Below are 12,189 nucleotides of genomic sequence, written 5' to 3' on the forward strand. Positions count from 1 at the left end.
TGTTTTTATTTTTGTTTTTAATTGTGAAAATATAAAAATTAGTTTCTTTACTTTTGTTTTTTGGCCTAGTTTAATATATGTCATTAAGTAATATCTTAGCCTTTTTCATTTCGGTGTGTATTATTTGATTTTTTTTCTTGAGAATAGTATAGCCGTGCGGCTATACTAATTTTGACACGTGGCGCCTAATCCCAAGGAGGGTCATCCTTATATTTATACATACTTGGTTTTTTATTTTCTTTTTTGTTAAAATAGTATAGCCGCGCGGCTATACTCTGTGTTAGTGGTGTTTCTTCCAAAATAGTATAGCCGTGCGGCGGTACTCAAAATTATAATATTTTAAAGCTTTGCCCTTTTACTTATTTTCATTTGGATCTCTCTTTTTTAATTACTTGGATTAGTAGTTGTGTTTTGAGTTATTATTTACTTAGTGAATATCAATGTAAAAAAATATAGAAAAATTGAATTACTATTTATTAAGTAATATAATTCACGAAGTTAATGAAAGTATTTGATACTAATTACTTACTAAAGAAATACTAATTAAAATAGAATTACTAATTTAACTAATTAGATAAGGCATGATATTATTTAATTACTAAAAATACATTTTTTAAAGATTAATTAACCTAAACATACTAAGTTTATATTCATTTTTTCAAAAAACATCTCTCCCGACGAAATTTCGTCGGCATAGGTAACTTTCGTCGGGAGATGTCTAATCCGACAACTTTTTGTCGGCATAGACTTGCCCCGACGAAATTTCGTCGGGAGAGATGTTTTGTTTTTATTTTTGTTTTTAATTGTGAAAATATAAAAATTAGTTTCTTTACTTTTGTTTTTTGGCCTAGTTTAATATATGTCATTAAGTAATATCTTAGCCTTTTTCATTTCGGTGTGTATTATTTGATTTTTTTTCTTGAGAATAGTATAGCCGTGCGGCTATACTAATTTTGACACGTGGCGCCTAATCCCAAGGAGGGTCATCCTTATATTTATACATACTTGGTTTTTTATTTTCTTTTTTGTTAAAATAGTATAGCCGCGCGGCTATACTCTGTGTTAGTGGTGTTTCTTCCAAAATAGTATAGCCGTGCGGCGGTACTCAAAATTATAATATTTTAAAGCTTTGCCCTTTTACTTATTTTCATTTGGATCTCTCTTTTTTAATTACTTGGATTAGTAGTTGTGTTTTGAGTTATTATTTACTTAGTGAATATCAATGTAAAAAAATATAGAAAAATTGAATTACTATTTATTAAGTAATATAATTCACGAAGTTAATGAAAGTATTTGATACTAATTACTTACTAAAGAAATACTAATTAAAATAGAATTACTAATTTAACTAATTAGATAAGGCATGATATTATTTAATTACTAAAAATACATTTTTTAAAGATTAATTAACCTAAACATACTAAGTTTATATTCATTTTTTCAAAAAACATCTCTCCCGACGAAATTTCGTCGGCATAGGTAACTTTCGTCGGGAGATGTCTAATCCGACAACTTTTTGTCGGCATAGACTTGCCCCGACGAAATTTCGTCGGGAGAGATGTTTTGTTTTTATTTTTGTTTTTAATTGTGAAAATATAAAAATTAGTTTCTTTACTTTTGTTTTTTGGCCTAGTTTAATATATGTCATTAAGTAATATCTTAGCCTTTTTCATTTCGGTGTGTATTATTTGATTTTTTTTCTTGAGAATAGTATAGCCGTGCGGCTATACTAATTTTGACACGTGGCGCCTAATCCCAAGGAGGGTCATCCTTATATTTATACATACTTGGTTTTTTATTTTCTTTTTTGTTAAAATAGTATAGCCGCGCGGCTATACTCTGTGTTAGTGGTGTTTCTTCCAAAATAGTATAGCCGTGCGGCGGTACTCAAAATTATAATATTTTAAAGTTTTGCCCTTTTACTTATTTTCATTTGGATCTCTCTTTTTTAATTACTTGGATTAGTAGTTGTGTTTTGAGTTATTATTTACTTAGTGAATATCAATGTAAAAAAATATAGAAAAATTGAATTACTATTTATTAAGTAATATAATTCACGAAGTTAATGAAAGTATTTGATACTAATTACTTACTAAAGAAATACTAATTAAAATAGAATTACTAATTTAACTAATTAGATAAGGCATGATATTATTTAATTACTAAAAATACATTTTTTAAAGATTAATTAACCTAAACATACTAAGTTTATATTCATTTTTTCAAAAAACATCTCTCCCGACGAAATTTCGTCGGCATAGGTAACTTTCGTCGGGAGATGTCTAATCCGACAACTTTTTGTCGGCATAGACTTGCCCCGACGAAATTTCGTCGGGAGAGATGTTTTGTTTTTATTTTTGTTTTTAATTGTGAAAATATAAAAATTAGTTTCTTTACTTTTGTTTTTTGGCCTAGTTTAATATATGTCATTAAGTAATATCTTAGCCTTTTTCATTTCGGTGTGTATTATTTGATTTTTTTTCTTGAGAATAGTATAGCCGTGCGGCTATACTAATTTTGACACGTGGCGCCTAATCCCAAGGAGGGTCATCCTTATATTTATACATACTTGGTTTTTTATTTTCTTTTTTGTTAAAATAGTATAGCCGCGCGGCTATACTCTGTGTTAGTGGTGTTTCTTCCAAAATAGTATAGCCGTGCGGCGGTACTCAAAATTATAATATTTTAAAGTTTTGCCCTTTTACTTATTTTCATTTGGATCTCTCTTTTTTAATTACTTGGATTAGTAGTTGTGTTTTGAGTTATTATTTACTTAGTGAATATCAATGTAAAAAAATATAGAAAAATTGAATTACTATTTATTAAGTAATATAATTCACGAAGTTAATGAAAGTATTTGATACTAATTACTTACTAAAGAAATACTAATTAAAATAGAATTACTAATTTAACTAATTAGATAAGGCATGATATTATTTAATTACTAAAAATACATTTTTTAAAGATTAATTAACCTAAACATACTAAGTTTATATTCATTTTTTCAAAAAACATCTCTCCCGACGAAATTTCGTCGGCATAGGTAACTTTCGTCGGGAGATGTCTAATCCGACAACTTTTTGTCGGCATAGACTTGCCCCGACGAAATTTCGTCGGGAGAGATGTTTTGTTTTTATTTTTGTTTTTAATTGTGAAAATATAAAAATTAGTTTCTTTACTTTTGTTTTTTGGCCTAGTTTAATATATGTCATTAAGTAATATCTTAGCCTTTTTCATTTCGGTGTGTATTATTTGAATTTTTTTCTTGAGAATAGTATAGCCGTGCGGCTATACTAATTTTGACACGTGGCGCCTAATCCCAAGGAGGGTCATCCTTATATTTATACATACTTGGTTTTTTATTTTCTTTTTTGTTAAAATAGTATAGCCGCGCGGCTATACTCTGTGTTAGTGGTGTTTCTTCCAAAATAGTATAGCCGTGCGGCGGTACTCAAAATTATAATATTTTAAAGCTTTGCCCTTTTACTTATTTTCATTTGGATCTCTCTTTTTTAATTACTTGGATTAGTAGTTGTGTTTTGAGTTATTATTTACTTAGTGAATATCAATGTAAAAAAATATAGAAAAATTGAATTACTATTTATTAAGTAATATAATTCACGAAGTTAATGAAAGTATTTGATACTAATTACTTACTAAAGAAATACTAATTAAAATAGAATTACTAATTTAACTAATTAGATAAGGCATGATATTATTTAATTACTAAAAATACATTTTTTAAAGATTAATTAACCTAAACATACTAAGTTTATATTCATTTTTTCAAAAAACATCTCTCCCGACGAAATTTCGTCGGCATAGGTAACTTTCGTCGGGAGATGTCTAATCCGACAACTTTTTGTCGGCATAGACTTGCCCCGACGAAATTTCGTCGGGAGAGATGTTTTGTTTTTATTTTTGTTTTTAATTGTGAAAATATAAAAATTAGTTTCTTTACTTTTGTTTTTTGGCCTAGTTTAATATATGTCATTAAGTAATATCTTAGCCTTTTTCATTTCGGTGTGTATTATTTGATTTTTTTTCTTGAGAATAGTATAGCCGTGCGGCTATACTAATTTTGACACGTGGCGCCTAATCCCAAGGAGGGTCATCCTTATATTTATACATACTTGGTTTTTTATTTTCTTTTTTGTTAAAATAGTATAGCCGCGCGGCTATACTCTGTGTTAGTGGTGTTTCTTCCAAAATAGTATAGCCGTGCGGCGGTACTCAAAATTATAATATTTTAAAGTTTTGCCCTTTTACTTATTTTCATTTGGATCTCTCTTTTTTAATTACTTGGATTAGTAGTTGTGTTTTGAGTTATTATTTACTTAGTGAATATCAATGTAAAAAAATATAGAAAAATTGAATTACTATTTATTAAGTAATATAATTCACGAAGTTAATGAAAGTATTTGATACTAATTACTTACTAAAGAAATACTAATTAAAATAGAATTACTAATTTAACTAATTAGATAAGGCATGATATTATTTAATTACTAAAAATACATTTTTTAAAGATTAATTAACCTAAACATACTAAGTTTATATTCATTTTTTCAAAAAACATCTCTCCCGACGAAATTTCGTCGGCATAGGTAACTTTCGTCGGGAGATGTCTAATCCGACAACTTTTTGTCGGCATAGACTTGCCCCGACGAAATTTCGTCGGGAGAGATGTTTTGTTTTTATTTTTGTTTTTAATTGTGAAAATATAAAAATTAGTTTCTTTACTTTTGTTTTTTGGCCTAGTTTAATATATGTCATTAAGTAATATCTTAGCCTTTTTCATTTCGGTGTGTATTATTTGAATTTTTTTCTTGAGAATAGTATAGCCGTGCGGCTATACTAATTTTGACACGTGGCGCCTAATCCCAAGGAGGGTCATCCTTATATTTATACATACTTGGTTTTTTATTTTCTTTTTTGTTAAAATAGTATAGCCGCGCGGCTATACTCTGTGTTAGTGGTGTTTCTTCCAAAATAGTATAGCCGTGCGGCGGTACTCAAAATTATAATATTTTAAAGCTTTGCCCTTTTACTTATTTTCATTTGGATCTCTCTTTTTTAATTACTTGGATTAGTAGTTGTGTTTTGAGTTATTATTTACTTAGTGAATATCAATGTAAAAAAATATAGAAAAATTGAATTACTATTTATTAAGTAATATAATTCACGAAGTTAATGAAAGTATTTGATACTAATTACTTACTAAAGAAATACTAATTAAAATAGAATTACTAATTTAACTAATTAGATAAGGCATGATATTATTTAATTACTAAAAATACATTTTTTAAAGATTAATTAACCTAAACATACTAAGTTTATATTCATTTTTTCAAAAAACATCTCTCCCGACGAAATTTCGTCGGCATAGGTAACTTTCGTCGGGAGATGTCTAATCCGACAACTTTTTGTCGGCATAGACTTGCCCCGACGAAATTTCGTCGGGAGAGATGTTTTGTTTTTATTTTTGTTTTTAATTGTGAAAATATAAAAATTAGTTTCTTTACTTTTGTTTTTTGGCCTAGTTTAATATATGTCATTAAGTAATATCTTAGCCTTTTTCATTTCGGTGTGTATTATTTGATTTTTTTTCTTGAGAATAGTATAGCCGTGCGGCTATACTAATTTTGACACGTGGCGCCTAATCCCAAGGAGGGTCATCCTTATATTTATACATACTTGGTTTTTTATTTTCTTTTTTGTTAAAATAGTATAGCCGCGCGGCTATACTCTGTGTTAGTGGTGTTTCTTCCAAAATAGTATAGCCGTGCGGCGGTACTCAAAATTATAATATTTTAAAGTTTTGCCCTTTTACTTATTTTCATTTGGATCTCTCTTTTTTAATTACTTGGATTAGTAGTTGTGTTTTGAGTTATTATTTACTTAGTGAATATCAATGTAAAAAAATATAGAAAAATTGAATTACTATTTATTAAGTAATATAATTCACGAAGTTAATGAAAGTATTTGATACTAATTACTTACTAAAGAAATACTAATTAAAATAGAATTACTAATTTAACTAATTAGATAAGGCATGATATTATTTAATTACTAAAAATACATTTTTTAAAGATTAATTAACCTAAACATACTAAGTTTATATTCATTTTTTCAAAAAACATCTCTCCCGACGAAATTTCGTCGGCATAGGTAACTTTCGTCGGGAGATGTCTAATCCGACAACTTTTTGTCGGCATAGACTTGCCCCGACGAAATTTCGTCGGGAGAGATGTTTTGTTTTTATTTTTGTTTTTAATTGTGAAAATATAAAAATTAGTTTCTTTACTTTTGTTTTTTGGCCTAGTTTAATATATGTCATTAAGTAATATCTTAGCCTTTTTCATTTCGGTGTGTATTATTTGATTTTTTTTCTTGAGAATAGTATAGCCGTGCGGCTATACTAATTTTGACACGTGGCGCCTAATCCCAAGGAGGGTCATCCTTATATTTATACATACTTGGTTTTTTATTTTCTTTTTTGTTAAAATAGTATAGCCGGGCGGCTATACTCTGTGTTAGTGGTGTTTCTTCCAAAATAGTATAGCCGTGCGGCGGTACTCAAAATTATAATATTTTAAAGTTTTGCCCTTTTACTTATTTTCATTTGGATCTCTCTTTTTTAATTACTTGGATTAGTAGTTGTGTTTTGAGTTATTATTTACTTAGTGAATATCAATGTAAAAAAATATAGAAAAATTGAATTACTATTTATTAAGTAATATAATTCACGAAGTTAATGAAAGTATTTGATACTAATTACTTACTAAAGAAATACTAATTAAAATAGAATTACTAATTTAACTAATTAGATAAGGCATGATATTATTTAATTACTAAAAATACATTTTTTAAAGATTAATTAACCTAAACATACTAAGTTTATATTCATTTTTTCAAAAAACATCTCTCCCGACGAAATTTCGTCGGCATAGGTAACTTTCGTCGGGAGATGTCTAATCCGACAACCTTTTGTCGGCATAGACTTGCCCCGACGAAATTTCGTCGGGAGAGATGTTTTGTTTTTATTTTTGTTTTTAATTGTGAAAATATAAAAATTAGTTTCTTTACTTTTGTTTTTTGGCCTAGTTTAATATATGTCATTAAGTAATATCTTAGCCTTTTTCATTTCGGTGTGTATTATTTGATTTTTTTTCTTGAGAATAGTATAGCCGTGCGGCTATACTAATTTTGACACGTGGCGCCTAATCCCAAGGAGGGTCATCCTTATATTTATACATACTTGGTTTTTTATTTTCTTTTTTGTTAAAATAGTATAGCCGCGCGGCTATACTCTGTGTTAGTGGTGTTTCTTCCAAAATAGTATAGCCGTGCGGCGGTACTCAAAATTATAATATTTTAAAGTTTTGCCCTTTTACTTATTTTCATTTGGATCTCTCTTTTTTAATTACTTGGATTAGTAGTTGTGTTTTGAGTTATTATTTACTTAGTGAATATCAATGTAAAAAAATATAGAAAAATTGAATTACTATTTATTAAGTAATATAATTCACGAAGTTAATGAAAGTATTTGATACTAATTACTTACTAAAGAAATACTAATTAAAATAGAATTACTAATTTAACTAATTAGATAAGGCATGATATTATTTAATTACTAAAAATACATTTTTTAAAGATTAATTAACCTAAACATACTAAGTTTATATTCATTTTTTCAAAAAACATCTTTCCCGACGAAATTTCGTCGGCATAGGTAACTTTCGTCGGGAGATGTCTAATCCGACAACTTTTTGTCGGCATAGACTTGCCCCGACGAAATTTCGTCGGGAGAGATGTTTTGTTTTTATTTTTGTTTTTAATTGTGAAAATATAAAAATTAGTTTCTTTACTTTTGTTTTTTGGCCTAGTTTAATATATGTCATTAAGTAATATCTTAGCCTTTTTCATTTCGGTGTGTATTATTTGATTTTTTTTCTTGAGAATAGTATAGCCGTGCGGCTATACTAATTTTGACACGTGGCGCCTAATCCCAAGGAGGGTCATCCTTATATTTATACATACTTGGTTTTTTATTTTCTTTTTTGTTAAAATAGTATAGCCGCGCGGCTATACTCTGTGTTAGTGGTGTTTCTTCCAAAATAGTATAGCCGTGCGGCGGTACTCAAAATTATAATATTTTAAAGTTTTGCCCTTTTACTTATTTTCATTTGGATCTCTCTTTTTTAATTACTTGGATTAGTAGTTGTGTTTTGAGTTATTATTTACTTAGTGAATATCAATGTAAAAAAATATAGAAAAATTGAATTACTATTTATTAAGTAATATAATTCACGAAGTTAATGAAAGTATTTGATACTAATTACTTACTAAAGAAATACTAATTAAAATAGAATTACTAATTTAACTAATTAGATAAGGCATGATATTATTTAATTACTAAAAATACATTTTTTAAAGATTAATTAACCTAAACATACTAAGTTTATATTCATTTTTTCAAAAAACATCTCTCCCGACGAAATTTCGTCGGCATAGGTAACTTTCGTCGGGAGATGTCTAATCCGACAACCTTTTGTCGGCATAGACTTGCCCCGACGAAATTTCGTCGGGAGAGATGTTTTGTTTTTATTTTTGTTTTTAATTGTGAAAATATAAAAATTAGTTTCTTTACTTTTGTTTTTTGGCCTAGTTTAATATATGTCATTAAGTAATATCTTAGCCTTTTTCATTTCGGTGTGTATTATTTGATTTTTTTTCTTGAGAATAGTATAGCCGTGCGGCTATACTAATTTTGACACGTGGCGCCTAATCCCAAGGAGGGTCATCCTTATATTTATACATACTTGGTTTTTTATTTTCTTTTTTGTTAAAATAGTATAGCCGCGCGGCTATACTCTGTGTTAGTGGTGTTTCTTCCAAAATAGTATAGCCGTGCGGCGGTACTCAAAATTATAATATTTTAAAGTTTTGCCCTTTTACTTATTTTCATTTGGATCTCTCTTTTTTAATTACTTGGATTAGTAGTTGTGTTTTGAGTTATTATTTACTTAGTGAATATCAATGTAAAAAAATATAGAAAAATTGAATTACTATTTATTAAGTAATATAATTCACGAAGTTAATGAAAGTATTTGATACTAATTACTTACTAAAGAAATACTAATTAAAATAGAATTACTAATTTAACTAATTAGATAAGGCATGATATTATTTAATTACTAAAAATACATTTTTTAAAGATTAATTAACCTAAACATACTAAGTTTATATTCATTTTTTCAAAAAACATCTCTCCCGACGAAATTTCGTCGGCATAGGTAACTTTCGTCGGGAGATGTCTAATCCGACAACCTTTTGTCGGCATAGACTTGCCCCGACGAAATTTCGTCGGGAGAGATGTTTTGTTTTTATTTTTGTTTTTAATTGTGAAAATATAAAAATTAGTTTCTTTACTTTTGTTTTTTGGCCTAGTTTAATATATGTCATTAAGTAATATCTTAGCCTTTTTCATTTCGGTGTGTATTATTTGATTTTTTTTCTTGAGAATAGTATAGCCGTGCGGCTATACTAATTTTGACACGTGGCGCCTAATCCCAAGGAGGGTCATCCTTATATTTATACATACTTGGTTTTTTATTTTCTTTTTTGTTAAAATAGTATAGCCGCGCGGCTATACTCTGTGTTAGTGGTGTTTCTTCCAAAATAGTATAGCCGTGCGGCGGTACTCAAAATTATAATATTTTAAAGTTTTGCCCTTTTACTTATTTTCATTTGGATCTCTCTTTTTTAATTACTTGGATTAGTAGTTGTGTTTTGAGTTATTATTTACTTAGTGAATATCAATGTAAAAAAATATAGAAAAATTGAATTACTATTTATTAAGTAATATAATTCACGAAGTTAATGAAAGTATTTGATACTAATTACTTACTAAAGAAATACTAATTAAAATAGAATTACTAATTTAACTAATTAGATAAGGCATGATATTATTTAATTACTAAAAATACATTTTTTAAAGATTAATTAACCTAAACATACTAAGTTTATATTCATTTTTTCAAAAAACATCTCTCCCGACGAAATTTCGTCGGCATAGGTAACTTTCGTCGGGAGATGTCTAATCCGACAACTTTTTGTCGGCATAGACTTGCCCCGACGAAATTTCGTCGGGAGAGATGTTTTGTTTTTATTTTTGTTTTTAATTGTGAAAATATAAAAATTAGTTTCTTTACTTTTGTTTTTTGGCCTAGTTTAATATATGTCATTAAGTAATATCTTAGCCTTTTTCATTTCGGTGTGTATTATTTGATTTTTTTTCTTGAGAATAGTATAGCCGTGCGGCTATACTAATTTTGACACGTGGCGCCTAATCCCAAGGAGGGTCATCCTTATATTTATACATACTTGGTTTTTTATTTTCTTTTTTGTTAAAATAGTATAGCCGCGCGGCTATACTCTGTGTTAGTGGTGTTTCTTCCAAAATAGTATAGCCGTGCGGCGGTACTCAAAATTATAATATTTTAAAGTTTTGCCCTTTTACTTATTTTCATTTGGATCTCTCTTTTTTAATTACTTGGATTAGTAGTTGTGTTTTGAGTTATTATTTACTTAGTGAATATCAATGTAAAAAAATATAGAAAAATTGAATTACTATTTATTAAGTAATATAATTCACGAAGTTAATGAAAGTATTTGATACTAATTACTTACTAAAGAAATACTAATTAAAATAGAATTACTAATTTAACTAATTAGATAAGGCATGATATTATTTAATTACTAAAAATACATTTTTTAAAGATTAATTAACCTAAACATACTAAGTTTATATTCATTTTTTCAAAAAACATCTCTCCCGACGAAATTTCGTCGGCATAGGTAACTTTCGTCGGGAGATGTCTAATCCGACAACTTTTTGTCGGCATAGACTTGCCCCGACGAAATTTCGTCGGGAGAGATGTTTTGTTTTTATTTTTGTTTTTAATTGTGAAAATATAAAAATTAGTTTCTTTACTTTTGTTTTTTGGCCTAGTTTAATATATGTCATTAAGTAATATCTTAGCCTTTTTCATTTCGGTGTGTATTATTTGATTTTTTTTCTTGAGAATAGTATAGCCGTGCGGCGATACTAATTTTGACACGTGGCGCCTAATCCCAAGGAGGGTCATCCTTATATTTATACATACTTGGTTTTTTATTTTCTTTTTTGTTAAAATAGTATAGCCGGGCGGCTATACTCTGTGTTAGTGGTGTTTCTTCCAAAATAGTATAGCCGTGCGGCGGTACTCAAAATTATAATATTTTAAAGTTTTGCCCTTTTACTTATTTTCATTTGGATCTCTCTTTTTTAATTACTTGGATTAGTAGTTGTGTTTTGAGTTATTATTTACTTAGTGAATATCAATGTAAAAAAATATAGAAAAATTGAATTACTATTTATTAAGTAATATAATTCACGAAGTTAATGAAAGTATTTGATACTAATTACTTACTAAAGAAATACTAATTAAAATAGAATTACTAATTTAACTAATTAGATAAGGCATGATATTATTTAATTACTAAAAATACATTTTTTAAAGATTAATTAACCTAAACATACTAAGTTTATATTCATTTTTTCAAAAAACATCTCTCCCGACGAAATTTCGTCGGCATAGGTAACTTTCGTCGGGAGATGTCTAATCCGACAACTTTTTGTCGGCATAGACTTGCCCCGACGAAATTTCGTCGGGAGAGATGTTTTGTTTTTATTTTTGTTTTTAATTGTGAAAATATAAAAATTAGTTTCTTTACTTTTGTTTTTTGGCCTAGTTTAATATATGTCATTAAGTAATATCTTAGCCTTTTTCATTTCGGTGTGTATTATTTGATTTTTTTTCTTGAGAATAGTATAGCCGTGCGGCTATACTAATTTTGACACGTGGCGCCTAATCCCAAGGAGGGTCATCCTTATATTTATACATACTTGGTTTTTTATTTTCTTTTTTGTTAAAATAGTATAGCCGCGCGGCTATACTCTGTGTTAGTGGTGTTTCTTCCAAAATAGTATAGCCGTGCGGCGGTACTCAAAATTATAATATTTTAAAGTTTTGCCCTTTTACTTATTTTCATTTGGATCTCTCTTTTTTAATTACTTGGATTAGTAGTTGTGTTTTGAGTTATTATTTACTTAGTGAATATCAATGTAAAAAAATATAGAAA

The sequence above is a fragment of the Prunus avium genome, chromosome 6, assembly GCF_965620075.1.
Source record: "Prunus avium chromosome 6, drPruAviu1.hap1.1, whole genome shotgun sequence".
Classification (NCBI taxonomy): Eukaryota; Viridiplantae; Streptophyta; class Magnoliopsida; order Rosales; family Rosaceae; genus Prunus; species Prunus avium.